This window comes from Podarcis vaucheri (assembly GCF_965113315.1).
Source record: "Podarcis vaucheri genome assembly, chromosome: 13".
Lineage (NCBI taxonomy): Eukaryota > Metazoa > Chordata > Lepidosauria > Squamata > Lacertidae > Podarcis > Podarcis vaucheri.
Genome location: NC_138751.1, coordinates 50,270,087 through 50,287,366, shown reverse-complemented (window position 1 = coordinate 50,287,366; position 17,280 = coordinate 50,270,087). Strand labels below are relative to the sequence as shown.

Below are 17,280 nucleotides of genomic sequence, written 5' to 3'. Positions count from 1 at the left end.
TTTCAACAACACCCTGTGCCTCTCGCCTTTTGTTCTGCGCATGCACTATGTCCTGTGGTGCTCCCCTCGGCTAGGCGTCCATTGCGGGGAAACTGGTCATGGTGTTCTAAATCTACCTCTGGGCAGTTTTGCTGTGCTGAGCGTACAAATGCAACTCATGAATGTATTAAGTGTGATTAATGGTGTGCCTCCATTGGTGCTATTTTATATTTTTATTGGTTTATTGTATTGCGCTTTTGTATTTGTATTTACTATAGTGCTATGATATTTTCTCTTGGGTTAATTTGTTCCGTGCTTTGGGGGTCTTGGACTAAAAATGGCACAGAAGTAAACAGATGATATTAAGATAAAGCCAGACTGATAGTTCCCTTGTTTGCATAGGCCTGACTCTTGCATAGGGGGGATACAATCTATTTCAGAGAAACAGACCAGACAAGAAAGGAGGAGGAGTGGCGTTATATGTCAGGGATGTGTATACCTGTGAAGAGATCCAAGATTTAGAACCTCAAAGCCAAAGTGAGAGCATTTGGGTCAAAATTAAGGGAGAGAAGAATAACAGAGACCTCATTGTGGGAGTTTACTATAGATCCCCAAGCCAAACGGAGGACATAGATGATGCCTTCCTGGAACAGATGGCCAAGCATGCAAAAGGAAGGGAAATAGTAGTAATGGGGGACTTCAATTACCTGGATATTTGTTGGATGTCAAACTCAGCCAAGAGCATAAGGTCAAACAGATTCCTCACTGGCCTTGCAGACAACTTCATTGTCCAGAAAGTGGGAGAAGCAACAAGAGGAACAGCCATTTTAGATCTGGTCCTAACCAATGTTGATGACCTGGTTAGTGGGGTAGAAGTGGAAGGATCATTAGGCGCGAGTGATCATGCTCTTCTGAAGTTTACTATACAGCGGAAAGGAGCAGCCAAGCATACTAGGACTCAATTTCTTGACTTTAAGAAAGCCGACTTCATAAAACTTAGGGAAGTGCTGGGTGAGATCCCATGGACAACAATACTAAAAGGAAAGGGAGTTCATGATGGCTGGGAGTTTGTTAAGAGGGAGATACTAAAAGCACAACGTCAGGCAATACCAATGAGACGGAAACATGGAAGGTGCCTAAAGAAGCCAGGGTGGCTATCTAAAGAACTTTTAACTGAATTAAGATTAAAAAAGGATGTGTACAAAAAATGGAAAAGGGGGGAAACCACCAAAGAGGAATTCAAACAAATAGCCAGCACGTGTAGACACAAAGTCAGAAAAGCTAAAGCACAGAATGAACTCAGGCTTGCTAGAGAGGTTAAAAGCAACAAAAAAGGCTTTTATGGGTATGTTCGTAGCAAAAGGAAGAACAAAGAAACAGTGGGGTCACTCAGAGGAGAAGATGGTGAAATGCAAACAGGGGACACAGAAAGGGCTGAACTCCTCAATGCCTTCTTTGCCTCAGCCTTCTCCGATAAAGAAAACAATGCCTGACCTGAAGAATTTGGAGCAAATGATTCAGCAGAGGAAACACAGCCCACAATAACTAAGGAGATAGTACAAGAATACTTGGCTAGTTTAGATGTATTCAAGTCTCCAGGGCCAGATGAACTGAATCCAAGAGTATTAAAAGAACTGGCAGATGTGATCTCAGAACCACTGGCAGTCATCTTTGAGAATTTCTGGAGAACAGGCGAAGTCCCGGCAGACTGGAGGAGGGCAAATGTTGTCCCTATTTTCAAAAAGGGGAAAAGAGAGGACCCAAATAATTACCGCCCAGTCAGTCTGACATCAATACCAGGGAAGATTCTGGAGCAGATCATTAAGCAAACAGTCTGTGAGCACCTAGAAAGGAATGCTGTGATCACCAATAATCAGCATGGATTTCTGAAAAATAAGTCATGTCAGACTAACCTGATCTCGTTTTTTGACAGAATTACAAGCCTGGTAGATGAAGGGAACGCAGTGGATGTAGCCTACCTTGATTTCAGCAAGGCATTTGACAAGATGCCCCATGATATTCTTGTAAAGAAGCTGGTAAAATGTGGTCTTGACTATGCTACCACTCAGTGGATTTGTAACTAGCTGACTGACCGAACCCAAAGGGTGCTCATCAATGGTTCCTCTTCATCCTGGAGAAGAGTGACTAGTGGGGTGCCACAGGGTTCTGTCTTGGGCCCGGTCTTATTCAACATCTTTATCAATGACTTGGATGATGGACTCAAGGGCATCCTGATCAAATTTGCAGATGACACCAAACTGGGAGGGATGGCTAACACCCCAGAGGACAGGATCACACTTCAAAACGACCTTGACAGATTAGAGAACTGGGCCAAAACAAAAAAGATGAATTTTAACAGGGAGAAATGTAAAGTATTGCACTTGGGCAAAAAAAAATGAGAGGCACAAATACAAGATGGGTGACACCTGGCTTGAGAGCAGTACATGTGAAAAGGATCTAGGAGTCTTGGTTGACCATAAACTTGACATGAGCCAACAGTGTGACACGGCAGCTAAAAAAGCCAATGCAATTCTGGGCTGCATCAATAGGAGTATAGCATCTAGATCAAGGGAAGTAATAGTGCCACTGTATTCTGCTCTGGTCAGACCTCACCTGGAGTACTGTGTCCAGTTCTGGGCACCACAGTTCAAGAAGGACACTGACAAACTGGAACGTGTCCAGAGGAGGGCAACCAAAATGGTCAAAGGCCTGGAAACGATGCCTTATGAGGAACAGCTAAGGGAGCTGGGCATGTTTAGCCTGGAGAAGAGGAGGTTAAGGGGTGATATGATAGCCATGTTCAAATATATAAAAGGATGTCACATAGAGGAGGGAGAAAGGTTGTTTTCTGCTGCTCCAGAGAAGCGGACACAGAGCAATGGATCCAAACTACAAGAAAGAAGATTCCACCTAAACATTAGGAAGAACTTCCTGACAGTAAGAGCTGTTTGACAGTGGAATTTGCTGCCAAGGAGTGTGGTGGAGTCTCCTTTTTTGGAGGTCTTTAAGCAGAGGCTTGACAACCATATGTCAGGAGTGCTCTGATGGTGTTTCCTGCTTGGCAGGGTGTTGGACCCGGTGGCCCTTGTGGTCTCTTCCAACTCTATGATTCTATGATTCTATGATTGCATGACTCCAACCCCTGACCTAAGGCTTATGACTCTGAAGGAGCGTCTCCACCCCCATCGTTCTGCCCAGACACTGAGGTCCAGTGCCAAGGGACTTTTGGCAGTTCCCTCGCTGTGAGAAGCCAAGTTACAGGGAACCAGGCAGAGGTCCTTCTCGGTAGTGGCACCCGCCCTGTGGAACACCCTCCCACCAGATGTCAAAGAGAACAACAACTACCAGACTTTTAGAAGACATCTGAAGGCAGCCCTGTTTAGGGAGGCTTTTAATGTTCAATAGACTATTGTATTTTAATATTTTGTTGGGGAAACCCAGCCAGATGGATGGGGTATAAATTAATTATTATTATTAAGGAGGAGGAGGAGCTGGGCTGACCAGATGCCTCCTCTTATTCCTTTGATTCTGAGCCTTTCCACTTGCATCACATCAACCTGCCAAGTGGTTGAAAATGTTCTCTAGGCCCATTCTCTTTTTCATAATCGATGCACATTTGTTGAAATAAACTCCTTTCAACAAGTCATTGTGGAGAACTTTTCCAGAAACATGCCTGACCCAGGAAGAACAGGGGACTGCAGCGTGGCTTGGGGCCAGTCATGGAGCTGTTAAGTCCATGGCCATGAGCAATACATTCAGCAGTGAGAAAAGTAATAATAATCATAATAATAATACAGTGGTGCCTCGCAAGACGAAAAGAATCCGTTCTGTGATTCTCTTCGTCTAGCGGTTTTTTCGTCTTGCAAAGCAAGCCCATTGACGGGTTAGCGGATTAGCGGCTTTTAGCGGCTTTTAGCGGCTTTTAGCGGCTTATCAGCTTATCAGATCAGCTGATAAGCGGCTTAGCGGATTAGGAAAAGGGGAGGGGGAAGGGGGGGAAACCCGCAGGAACTCACAAGACATTTTCGTCTTGCGAAGCAAGCCCATAGGAGATTCGTTTTGCGAAGCACCTCCAAAACGGAAAACTCTTTCCTCTAGCGAGTTTTCCGTCTTGCGAGGCATCCGTCTTGCGGGGCACCACTGTAATTTTTATTTGTACCCCACCCTCCCCAGCCAAGGCTGGGCTCAGAGCGGCTTAAAGTATTAATACACTTACTGATAAGTCACCAGTTCAGGATAATAGCTGGGATAGGGTGTATGTGTGCTTGTGTGTGTAATGATCTACCCTTGCAAGGATTACAAGATAACGCACACAAAGCACTTTGAAGGACAAAATCCCGTCTGAATTTGAAAGTGAGATTCATTTATGTTGAAAAACTGTAGTTAATGGTAGTTAACACAAGCAATGCTGAAATGAGGCATTCTGCCATAAGCCATAACTTGTTGTGATAAGAACAGGTACTACACTTCATCTTAGCCACAAGGCAGAGAAGCTACTATACGTCTTGAAACTGGAGCCATAAGAATCGAGGCCAGAGTGTCGCTCACCACCATTTATTACTGGTTGAAACTATCCCTCTTCCCGAGCAGCCTTGCTCCCCTGACTATTAAGGACGTTTTCCAAGTGACATGGAAATGTGCAGTGAAAAATATAACTATTTTAGGCTTCAACCCACAGATTTTACTTGACACGGGGCATGAACAAGCAAAAAACAACAATATTAAACAGCGTGTGGAAGACACAGAATGCCAAGCAGACCTAGCCAGGTCCCCAAAATTTCCAGAAGATACCTCACCTCCCAAATGCCATATATAACCAACCTTGAACTCTCAAAACAGCGTAGGGCTTTTACTCTGGCCCATTGTCAGGCCCTCTCCTCAGCCATTCAGGAAGGCCATTATAGAAAGATACCAAAGGAGGAGAGGAAATACCCACGTGGTTCTGGGCAGCAGGAAACAACGGAACATGCCTTTCCCCATTGCCAGTACTATGTAGACATACAAGCCAGGTTTATCCTGCCTATCCTGCACAAATTCCCACATACAGAACAACTCAGCATCTCCCTACTACTCCAGGATGAGAACCCAGATGTCACATACTCAGTTGCTAAATTTTGCGCTGCCATGATGGATATTTGTGCTACAAAACAATCTGAAATTGAAGGCCCATATTGTAAGACCTGTATTCCCTTAAAGCCCCACTTCTTATAGTTGTTTTAATTCTGTGCTTTCTGATTTTATCTGTTTTAATTATTAGTTTTCATCCATCCATTATCTGTGTGAATCCCATATTCTATTCACATTTTTTATCCTATGCTTGCTTCTTTGCTATTAATTGCTTTAATAACTATCTGTTTAAATCCTAGTTGCTATTTTATTCATATGGGTTTTTTTATGCCGGTCTGTGACTGTAATGAAGTTAAAGAAAGACATAAATTGTTGTCACTCTCATTCTCATTTCAAAGTTCAGGGTTTTGTTTTCTAGATTGAGTCGATGCTTTGCTTTTACTTGCTGCATAGAGGTGTGCTCTCAGTGATACAGTAACTTATCATAAGGCGCATCCCATCCGCTCTGGAATGATTTGGCAACAGCTTTGTTTTGCAAAACTATTGGCATTCTCCAGAATATCAAGGCTTTCAGCCTGGTTTATTGCCTTCGCTTTTGAAATCCACACAATATCTTTCCACCTGCTGTGCTTCATTACAGAATCCAATGTTTTTATAAAAACAAAACAGGAACCAAAAATGTGTTTTTTGTTTTTGTTTTTTTTAAAAAAAGCTGGCAGGCACTTTCCTCAAACTTGCAAAGATTTTGAAGGGTGAAGAATATATCCTCTACACAATCCCCCTTCTTATCTTGATGTAAACTGATCCCCAAACCACCTGGATAACAAAAACCTGCACAGTCTGCCGAGTTTAATCTGCCTGCAACGTACTAATGCCTGTGTCTATAAATACGTCTGAATTCCATTTATAAGAAAAGTCAATAATAATAATAATAATAATAATAATAATAATAATAATAATAATAATTTATTTGTACCCCGCCCATCTGTCTGGGTTTCCCCAGCCACTCTGGGCGGCTTCCATAGAAACCAAAAATACACTAAAATATCACACATTAAAAACTTCCCTGAAGTTTTTAATGTGGTGGGGTGCCAGCCCCCACCAACATTCAAATGAGCATCAGTTTGGTGGGCACAAAACCTACATGCATGCAAGAGGAACAGAGCCAATCTGCCCATGAAGTGGACTGAGGCAGCCACCTCTGGTGATGGAATCCCACAGCTTGGTGCCACACCCCACCCCTACTGCCACCAAGAAAGTCAGGAGAAGCCACGAGATCTCACGACAGTTCTACAAGATCTCGCCAGAAGCTGCCACTGCACAACACCAATATGTGAAGCTGCCATGGTGCGGCAGGGGAGCGGCATCTTCCAAATTCACCTCAGGTAGCAAAACAGGACAGGCCACCCCTGAAGAGCAGTTGTCACCTGGCAACTACCAGCAAAGGAAGTGTTATGTACTGAGTTGAATGGGATCCAAAAGGCAGCAGTCTGATTGGTCCTAGAACAATAGGATTCAGAATGCAGCAGTCTGATTGGTCCACAGGAGCTACCCAATCCAGCTCCAGGTGGAAGTGAATCTGCAACCTGATTGGCCTACAGGTGAATCCTGGAATTAGCCAATCATGTGGGGCCCATTGTATAAATAATGCATATAAAGCAGACATTCTGGGGGAACTTCCATTCCTCCTCACCACAATGAGCTGAATAAAGAGCATGAAATCCACTCTTGACTCCCGAGTATATTTCAGGAAGACTTCTTCCATCATGGGCCAAATAATTTCCTACTGCCTCCCTTGCCGCATGAGTTCCCAATGAGAGCTGTTGCCTGGCGACTTACAGCTCTCCCAGAAAATGAAGCTGTAAGAAGGGATAGTAGGATAGTGGAAGCTTTGGGTAGAAGAATATTCCATTAGGCTAACAGTAGTGTGGAGTTCTCTCTCTCTCTCTCTCTCTCTCTCTCTCTCTCTCTCTCTCTCTCTCTCCAATACAACAAAGAGAGAATCCTTGTGTTCTGTCAATTTTTCTGACTCTTCATGTATGCTTCTCCATTCATTTTGTCCTTCACCTCAAGCAACACTAAGCCATATCAAATATTGGTTATTTTAATGGGCATTTAGGACGCTCAGCTTTAGCACAACATCTTTTAATAGACCACTCTGCCAGCTAATTCTAAGACATAATTAACCTTAGTAATACATTTCTGTGAATTGATGCCCCTAGGAGCCAATATGCAGTTCCTCAGTATTTGGGAGTATTAGTCACTTACATCTTCACTTTGGTAAATGGAACACATTTGATGTAATCTATCCATACTTGTGCATACAGATAACTATATAATAGCTTGCTGCTTATCTAAGGCAGCTGTTTTGTCCCGGTTAAAATTAAGCAGAAGTAGCGGTAGATGGGAGAATATATGATTTTATGTAACTAGCAGCAGATTGCAGAAGACTTTCCCATCTCCTTTGCCTTTTTACTTCTGATTCAGGCATACTCAGTAAAACCTTATTGATTCCAAACAAATTACTCGTGATGATGTGAACAACTTTAGAAACACCCTGAAAATGAATTTAAGGCAACAGCTGCAAAAGAGCAAAGCAATCCATAATTCCTGCATTTATATCCCATTTGTGAAGAAACAGCAAACAACATGTCTCTGTGGTATAGTTTAAACAAAAGTGATGTTCTTCTACATTCATTCCTATAGAGAGGCCTGTAGCCAAGGAACTGCCTGGTTAGTTCAAATCAATATATGAAATTCCACCCATCTGTTAAAGCAGGCATGTCCAACAGGTAGATTGCGATCTAGTGGTAGATCATGGAGTGTTCCTGGTAGATCTTGGTCGATCTCTGGCTCAAACCCACACAAGAAACCAAAGCTCAACAACTTTGGTTTAAAAGCTTAACAACTTTGGGTAGATCACTGCCAGTTGTTTTTTTATACTGTGAGTAGATTGCAGTCTATTGGGAGTCAGACACCCCTGTGCCTTTTTGGGCCCTTGAAATCACAGGTTCACAATACTGCAGTGCAAAATAGGATTCACAACTGGCAGAATTGTTACATTCTGGATTCTACAGATGTTGTCAGAATATAACATACCGTATTTTTTGCACCATAACACTCACTTTTTTCCTCCTAAAAGGTAAGGGGAAATGTCTGTGCGTGTTATGGAGGGAATGCCTACGGGTGGCATACCTACGGATTTTCCTCCTCTAAAAACTATGTGCGTGTTATGGTCGGGTGCGTGTTATAGAGTGAAAAATACGGTATTTTTTGCCCTATAGGACACACTTTTTCCTCTACAAAAATGAAGGGGAAATGTGTGTGCGTCCTATGGGGCGAATGCAGGCTTTCGCTGAAGCCTGGAGAGTGAGAGGGGTCGGGTCGGTTCCTGAAGCTCTCCAGGCTTCAGGAAGCTATCCGCAAGCCTTGTGAGCCCAGCGGGAGTTCCTGCCAGGCTTGCCAGGCTTGCGGGCAGCAGCCTGCAGCACGGGGCGCGCTCTGGAGCGCATCCCAGGCTTCGGGCAGATGTCCACAAGCCTTTCGAGCCCGGCGGGAGTTCCCGCCGGGCTCGCAAGGCTTGCAGATAGCAGCCTGTTCTGGGGGCTGGGGTCAGGGGAAGCTTGGCCTTCCCCAGCCCCGCGGCTGGGGGAAAAATAAATTTTATTTATTTATTTCCCCCCCCCCAAAAAAAAAAACTAGGTGCGCCCTATGGGTCAGTGCACCCTATAGGGCGAAAAATACAGTAACTCCCATCATCTGTGACCACTGGCCATTCAGCAAATGGAGTTTGAGTCTAACAACATCTGGAGAGCCACAAACGTCCCATCCGTCTAGTCAAGAGGAAGAGCAGCAGAGGCAAATTTAGGGGAGCACAGCCAGTTTGCCTACTCTGGTTGCTAAGTTGAGAGGGTGCTGCAGGGGGTATCGCAACAATGACTCAGAACAGAAAGCAAGGGGGGAGGCATAATTTTTGTGTTGCACAGGGCACCACTGAAATTTTAAAGCCCAAAGCCCAAAATCTGCCACTGCGAACTCATTCTAACTTCCTGGCACACTTTCTGTGTTTCTCCTTTATCACCTATTATGGGATGGTTCACCTTTTATGGGGTCGGAGGACCACATTGAGCCATGGGCCACCCCTCCAGGGGACAATGATCAAATACATATTCATTCATTCATTCATTCATTCATCCTAAAGCAATATCAGTAAATTCATCTTTGCATTAACTAACAAAGCTCTGACCATTGAACCATACCCCCACAGCATTATTTTTTTCATATTAAATTCATACTTTTCATAAACGATTTCCATTGGAATCATTATTTCACTTGCCAATTCGTATTTCATTGCCGATTTGTGCGTTGTTATTAAGGAAATGCTGACCGCTGAGAAAACACCCCACCTCCCAAGGCTGCTCTTCAGAAATTTTCTCTTGAAATGCTTCCCGTTGCCAAGAGAAATGCACAACCTTTGCATCCCGTCACTTTAGGTTGCTGAGCTTTCCGCCTGCGCTTGAATGGTGTTTTTATGTTGCTTTTCCACTTTGCTGGCTCTGCTACATAAAGTAAAGCACTACCAACAGGACAAGTGGCTCTCAATCCTGGCAGAGAGATAGCAATCTTTTCTGACAGCCTCTGTAGGTCGACAGAGCTTAATAAAGGCATCCAGAATGCTGCGGAAGCTCTCAGTACCTAGAAGCTACAGATAGTGTTCAAAATGTTTGATTTTGGATTTTATGGGACTACAGGCATTTTGGACACCCAAAATTGCCCCCCAAAGGTGGAGCCAGCAGGAGCAAATTTATTATTATTATCATTTGCTATTTTGATGGGCACCTAAATTTAAGGCACCTAAAATGTTTTGGGGGCTAGTTACATACCCTCCAACATGCTGAAGAAAAAAACCAGGATGCCATCTTCTGGGGCTGTGTTTCCGTACAAGTCACATGACCCGTGCGAGATAAAGCCCTGAAAGATGCACTTTTTGGGGGTGAGATTGCAGTGCCCAAAATGACCTCCATGCTCTCAGGCAAAATAGAGAATTATTAGTACCTAAAACCCCCTGGTGGATTTCATCTGGTGGTGAAAAAGAAAAACATGAAGGGAAATTGGGCAATGTATAAAATGTTACTAGAAGAAAATAATATTAAATTGAAACTAAAAGTTTTTGAAGAAATTCACACTTAGTTGTCTGACTGGTTACAATATTTTCAAATTAATGAAAGATTAAGTATTGATGAACGAAAAGGATTGGCAGAAGTAACATCTAAATTGGAAGAGAAGTACATTTATGCACATGTGGTGGGAGTGTAAGAGAATAAGAAAATTTTGGGGCAGTATATATAATGAACTTAAAAAGATACTCAAACTCTCATTTACAAAAAAACACAAAACCTGAGGCCTTCTGTCAGGGCTGCCTCAGGTCTCAGCTCACAAAAGACCAACGCCAAGTTCTTCTTATATACAAGGATGTTTATTGCAGTTCATTATTGGTTCCACAACAAAGGCGTGCAGCCCCACATCTGTTAGCCTTAGACCGTTGAAGTCCCCTCTGAGTCAGTCCCTCCCCGGCACCAGTTTAAGATGCTTGCTTTGCTCCACCTCCTCCTATCTTTCCTTTTCCGCAGGGTCTTTCTGCCCGCTGGAGTTCCGCCCCTCCTGGATTCCTCTGACGCTGAATCTCCCGATGGCTCTCCCTCCCTCCTGCGGGCTTTGGGACCTGGCTCCTCCCCCGAGCTCTCCGTTTCCCCGCGCGCTTGCACATTTGAACTTGGCGCGCGCGCCCAGCTTCCAACCTTTCTCCTGATTGTTACGTCACTCCTCTCACTGCTGCCCTCCCCTTCCGGGAGGATAGCTTGTTCTGACCTCTCCTCCGTTCCCACTGACGGAGCTGCTTCCCCTGATACACTGGAACGTCCGTCCCCCCCTTCGCTACGCTCTGGAGGGGAAGCCGGGCCTGATCTCCAGCTGCTGCTTCGGGATTCCCTGTTGGCTCTTTCCCCCAGATGAGTCCCCCCTGGGGCTCCTCTTGCCCTGGCTACAGGCGCCCCCTCCTGGGAATCCCCCGATTCGCTGGAAAAGCTCATGGAGTCCCTTGGGCCACAGTCCTCCTCCTCCTCTCTGTCCTCGGACTCCGCCCAATCGTCCTCCCTCTCCTGCCTCCGCCCCTGAACCCCTGACACCTTCCTATTAGGAATTATGTCCATGGAAATCAAAAGAAATCTTAGACCTCTATTCATGTACACAGCCACAGCGGCTAGGATTTTAATAGCAAAGAACTGGAAAAGTGATAACATCTCCACAAAAACTGACTGGCAAGCAAAAATGGTAGAATACTAACAACTCACAAGGATGACAGGGAGAATAAGAGAAAATTCAGTACAGAAAGTTAATAAAGATTGGATAATGTTTAAAGATTATCTTAAAAATAATGGTAAACTCCTGGCAGACTTAGAATGAATCTTGAAATACAAAGACAGTATATAAAAGAATATTCTGGATACAAAACGGGAAAGTTAAAAAATAATAATGAACTGTGTACATATTAACAAAATGTAAAATAGTACAATGAGAAGATTCAAAAGTTAGTGTCTAAGGTGTGTTTATGTTGTAAAGTACCTATGTAATGTGTATTGTTCATGTACAATTACTTATGTACCTGTTATACACATTGACGGTATGTACAACTTCAGCTCTCGGATTGTATCAAGATGGCCAGGGGAGTGAGACAGGTCTGCATTTTGGCTTCCACTTTGTTTAGTTTGTTTTTGAATAATCTAGAGGCAAGCCTAATGGACCCAGATGGCCATCTTCCAAGAATAGGAACCAAAAAGACCCCTCTTTTATTGTATGTAGATGATGGCAGCCATCTTCTCTCGCTCTAGACCTGGCCTGAAATACCAGCTGAGGAAGTTCTCAGATTATTGCTCTGTCAATAATTATGAATTATGATTTTTCATAATTTTCATCAATTATGAAAAATCAAAAATACTGGTTTTTGAGAAAAGATTTCCCCCGTATAAATTGGCACTGGATGGCCATAACCTAGAGCAGACCAAATGCTTCCGGTATTTAGGGCTCTTATTTCATCACTCAAAGTCCTGGAACTGCTACAGGCAGGCCGCCTATCAAAAGGCAGAGATAAGCAAACTTGCTATACTACGATTCTTTTTTACAAAGGGAGGCCATTATGTTCCATCAGCCATAAGGGTTTTTTATGCAAAATCTGTTTCCCAACTTCTCTATGCTTCAAACGTCTGATACAACAGTTCATTTGCTAAGTTAGACGGGTTCCAGGCAAAGTTTCTCCAGTCCCTATTACAGGTCCCAAACTGTGTCCCAAATTCTATTCTATTTCTGGAATGCCCACTCTCCACCAAAGCATGGGGGGCTGCCTTGAGATACCAACTCAAGATCTCAGTATTGAGCCTGGGGAAGGGATTATTAATACATTTAACCAACGAGAAGTTTGTCAGCCCATGGCTGAAAACTATGGCCAGAAAACCACCTTGACTGAACTGCCATCATCCCTCTTACATCATCTGGGTCATGACACTGCCCTTGAATCCCTGAGGCAAAGGCTTTGGGACATCTCACATAGTGACCTGCAATCCCGGGTCTTATGTAATTTGTAGCCCGGTCGCAGCTGGAATCCAATACGGGTTCGACTTTCAGATATCCTCATACCTTAGGAATTTGTCTGTACCTACCTATCGGTGTTTATTTACCAAAGCCACCCGACGGTCACCTCCAGACTGGATTATTGTAGCTCGCTCTACGTGGGGCTGCCCTTGAGACTGACCCAGAAACTCCAGCGGGTGCAGAATGCCGCGGCGAGACTCCTTATGGGGTCTTCGCTGCGAGATCACATTCATCCGGTACTATACCAGCTGCACTGGCTCCTGGTGGAGTACAGGATCAGGTTTAAGGTGCTGGTTTTAACCTTTAAAGCCCTATACAGCCTAGGACCCTCGTACCTACGGGACTGCCTCTCCTGGTATGCCCCACAGAGGAACCTACGGTCTGCAAATAAAAACATCCTGAAGGTCCCAGGCCTCAGAGAGGTTAGGCTGGCCTCAACTAGAGCCAGGGCTTTCTCAGCTGCGGCTCCAATCTGGTGGAATGCTCTGTCACAAGAGACTAGGGCCCTGCGGGACCTGACATCTTTCCGCAAGGCCTGCAAGACAGAGAAGCTCCGTCCCCGGCTTTGGCTGGGGAGGGCGGGATATAAATAAAATTTTTTATTATTATTATTATTAAATGGATTTCCCTCGGAAGTTCTAAATGGCAGACTGAGAGGCATCCCTTATCAGAATAGACTTTGTTTATGTTCCCAGGACGTCGATTGTATGAAGCATATCCTACTGCATTGTGGGCAATATGAGCAAGCAAGGGATCGACTGATCAAACCCTTACTGGCAAATTTGCCAGGAAAATCTGAAGCCTCCCATATTAAATATCTTTTGGAAGACAGGTCAAATGATATTACACTGGCCGTGGTAAAGTTTCTTTCAGAGGTTATAAGAATCAAAGATCATTATGCCCTAGATAAAACAAAATGACTGCCTTGGTTTTTTCCATCGGCCTGTCTGGTCTTTTTAACTGTATCTAGTTTTGAAATTGTTTTGTGGGTCTTTGGACAGCAATAAAGTACTGAAAATTACAACTTCTGGATTTTTCAATACTTACTAAAAATATGGTGCACAAATATTATTAACAATACAGCAGATATCTTATTCACTATTATTGTACCTTGGATACCAAATTTTGTATTACCATGCATTCATTTATATTGTATAGATCTAATATCAGCTGAGGAAGCCATTCGGGGAGAAATAGGGGAGATTATCCAGAAACCTTGTTCTGCCCAAGTTAGCAGTTTGCACCTTGTGCTAGCAGTCTACATCAGCTATGTTGTTCTCGATAACTTGGGGACTTTTCTATTCTCACCTAAGGATTGTGTTATACAGGAACTTACTAGAAGAAGCAGAAAGAAAAGAAAAGAAAAGAAAAGAAAAGAAAAGAAAAGAAAAGAAAAGAAAAGTATTAATATTGGAATTAGCCTCCTATGAGGTACAGTACATATGAACTGTATATGTTGCACATACTGGGCTAGACCTTTACAATAGGAAATAATCAGTAAAAAATTTTACAGTTATTATCAGTCAGCCTGTTGTGCTTTTTGTATTGTGACAGCTGCATTATACATCCCATCAGATGTCAAAGAGAAACAATTACCGTAGATGGCTTTTCACAGGCATTCGAAGGCAGCCCTGTTTCAGGAAGCTTTTAATGCTTGATGTTATGTTGTCTTCTATTATTATTATTATTATTATTATTATTATTATTATTGGTATACAAATGATACTGGAATGAAACAGCTGTGAAACAATCACTGAGGTGGCTAGTGAGCCAGTAGCGAAAAACTCATTCCAAAATTGGACCAAAAACAGATGAGAGCTCAATGTTGTGCCTACCAAGTGGTGATAGTGATGACAAAGCAAACTTTATTCGCTGTTTCTGTTGCATCTGCAGAAAACAGTTTCAAGATACTTTTTCAGCTATAACAGTTTCAAGATACTTTATTCATCTATATGTGGGATATAGCTATTAATAATAAATTAACATGTGCGCCATTAAGGTAAGATGGGGAATATGCAGGATAAATGATTTTGAGGAGATATGGAGGGTGTTTGTAGAATTTGCACTGTTAAAACAGAAAGGGGTCAAACCATCGCAAGAGGTGTTGAAATTTTGGGAGGTTGGATAGTTACAATGGAATGGTCTTGGTGGTGAGGTGCTCATGTTTATTCCTAATTATTTATGATTATTACTTTGTCAAAAGAAAAAGAAGAAAAAGATACGTTTTCAGGTGGTTCGTAGTCTAACAGAACCACCCTCATGCTTTCCCATCGGGGTCCAGTAAGAACTTCAAGATCTCCTGCAACAATTTTGCATCCGGCTTGGAGTTTTCTGATTTGCGTTAGAATTGTTAGAAATTCCTAAGCACTGAGACCAAACACAGGTGTCTCCTTATCAGTCCTTGAAGGCCAGTGCTAGTGAAGACCGGTTAATGAAGACCTCTGATGGGAGGAGGTGTTTGCTCCTTCAAGATGGGAGGGGTGAGCACTCATTGTCTTGAAGGTTCCTTGAATCGAACATCATGATCAGTTACATCAGGTCATGGAAAAGGAGCCAGTGTTTTGCTTAAAGCTGGGTTAGGGAGCTTTCTTCACAATGCAGTTACTATTACCTGCTATGCTGCTAAACTGAAAACTGATGCACGCTCAGAGACGTCTCCCTCACTGCGAGAAGTGAAGTTACAGGGAACCAGGCAGAGGGCCTTCCTGGCAGTGGCACCCTCCCTGTGGAACACCCTCCCTTCAGATGTCAAGGAGATAAAGAACTACACAACTTTTAATCAAAGAAAGATTTGGAAACCTGAAACAGGCTGAACCTCTTGTTTTGGGGGAGAATTTCAACAATCAAAATGAATGTCCTTCCAAAGATGTTGTTTCTGATCCAGATGATTACAATTGTGGGTGGGACTGGACGTTTCAGGGATTGGCAGAGGGAGCTATCAAAATTCATTAGGCAAGGGAAGAAACCCCAAATTAAACACAAATTACTAACTTGATATTGAAGATAGAGGGGGTTTTGCATTACCAGACTTGAGGCTCTACTATGAAGAGTCCTGCCTCTGCTGGTTAAAATGAGCTTGCAGAATATTGATTTATTGGATTTGGAAGGATGGGACAATAGATACGGGTTTCATGCCTATTTAGGCTATGGAAAGGTAAAAGTATACAGGGGTTTTCTAAATTATTTAATACGGAAATTCATTATACACTGTGTGGGACAGGTACAAAAATTTATTGGAACCAAAAAACCCCTGGTGGTTATCCCCTCTAGAGGCTATCTCAGTAAGGAGAAAAAACATGGGGGGGGGAGACTGAGCAACCTATAAAGAAATATTAGAGGAAGACCAAAACCAACTTAAATTGAGAAAAGATGAAGAAATCAAACATCATCTTACAGATTGGCTACAGTATCATCAACTAAATTATGTTTTCAAATTAGATCGGAAGGTATCAAGGTTGGAAAATGAAGATGCACACTAACTTCTGACATCTCTGTTTGCATAGGAGACATTCTTCCTGCCCCCACTCAAACCAGCAGAAACCCTGAATCTACCTGTGTCAAATTTGGCAGGATCCCTTCCCACAGAAAGGGTGGCTAAGCCGGCAAATTTCACCCAACTGCCAAGATTTTTGTTAAAAAATAGGAGCCCCCCCCCTTTAATATAAAAAAAGGTTTTTGCTGCTACCTTGTGGTTTTATTATTCTGTGATTTTACAGTAAATTATACCATTGCTGCAGTAGTATTTTATTTTTTGTTTAAATTGTTAATTTTAGTTTCAATGTACATGCATTTTCTGCCCCGGGGTCCAGCTGAGCGGATTATCAATGCTCTAAATGAATAAGTGTTGTTCTGCTTGGGAAAGTAGAGTTTGCGATAAAATAGAATATGCACTCTCTTAGGAAAAATATACTGCTTGCAAAGCTACACCCAGTGGCGATCACACAAGGTCCCCGGACGTTTCACCGTCTATTGATCCCTGTGCCACCACTTTATTTCTCGCTGCCACCACCCAGGCCCTACCTGGGACAATACTGAGTCCAGTCAGGGTTAAATTGGAACATAAACTTTGGTTTATTTATTGCAGTTTAACAAGCGTGTGGTTTCATAAATGGTATCGGTCAATTCCAATCATGGGTTGGCTATCCAGACCTATAACTTCCACTACTTGCTCTCACTCACTAAACCACCTCTCAGATATTTACTTGTCTTCCTAGCCCCTAACTGTTTCTGACTCAGCTTATTTCACTACACTAACTCAACCTACCCACAGACTCTATCCCAATTCACTCCCACTCCAACCAACCAACCAACTCCCAACAAACTCCTCCCTTCGCCCCTCCCAGAGCTGGTTTTATAGTCCCTCTGACTCCACCTCCCTGGGCTCTGATCGGGTAACCTGTTTAACTATTTTACCTCCAGCACTCTCATATGTTAACGTCACACTCCCTAATTCATATTGTGAAGAGTTTGAAGCGAGGGGGAGTAGGCTGTGTGTCAAATACCTTTCTATACCCTTGATCCAGCAAGTGTGAAAATATAAACTAGACTAGCTTCCTGGTTAGACGATCACCTGGGTAATGGGCCATTAAG

At 43.2% G+C, this 17,280-nt stretch overlaps 1 long non-coding RNA gene across 1 annotated transcript in view; it reads right to left on the bottom strand.

Moving 5' to 3' along the window:
* LOC309516455 overlaps positions 1-17,065 on the bottom strand; it is a 287,722-nt gene extending 270,657 nt beyond the window's left edge. The window contains exon 1 of the long non-coding RNA XR_014212939.1: positions 16,878-17,065. This is a non-coding gene — a long non-coding RNA (uncharacterized lncRNA). The remainder of the gene's footprint in view (positions 1-16,877) is intronic.
* Positions 17,066-17,280: the final 215 nt, after the last annotated feature.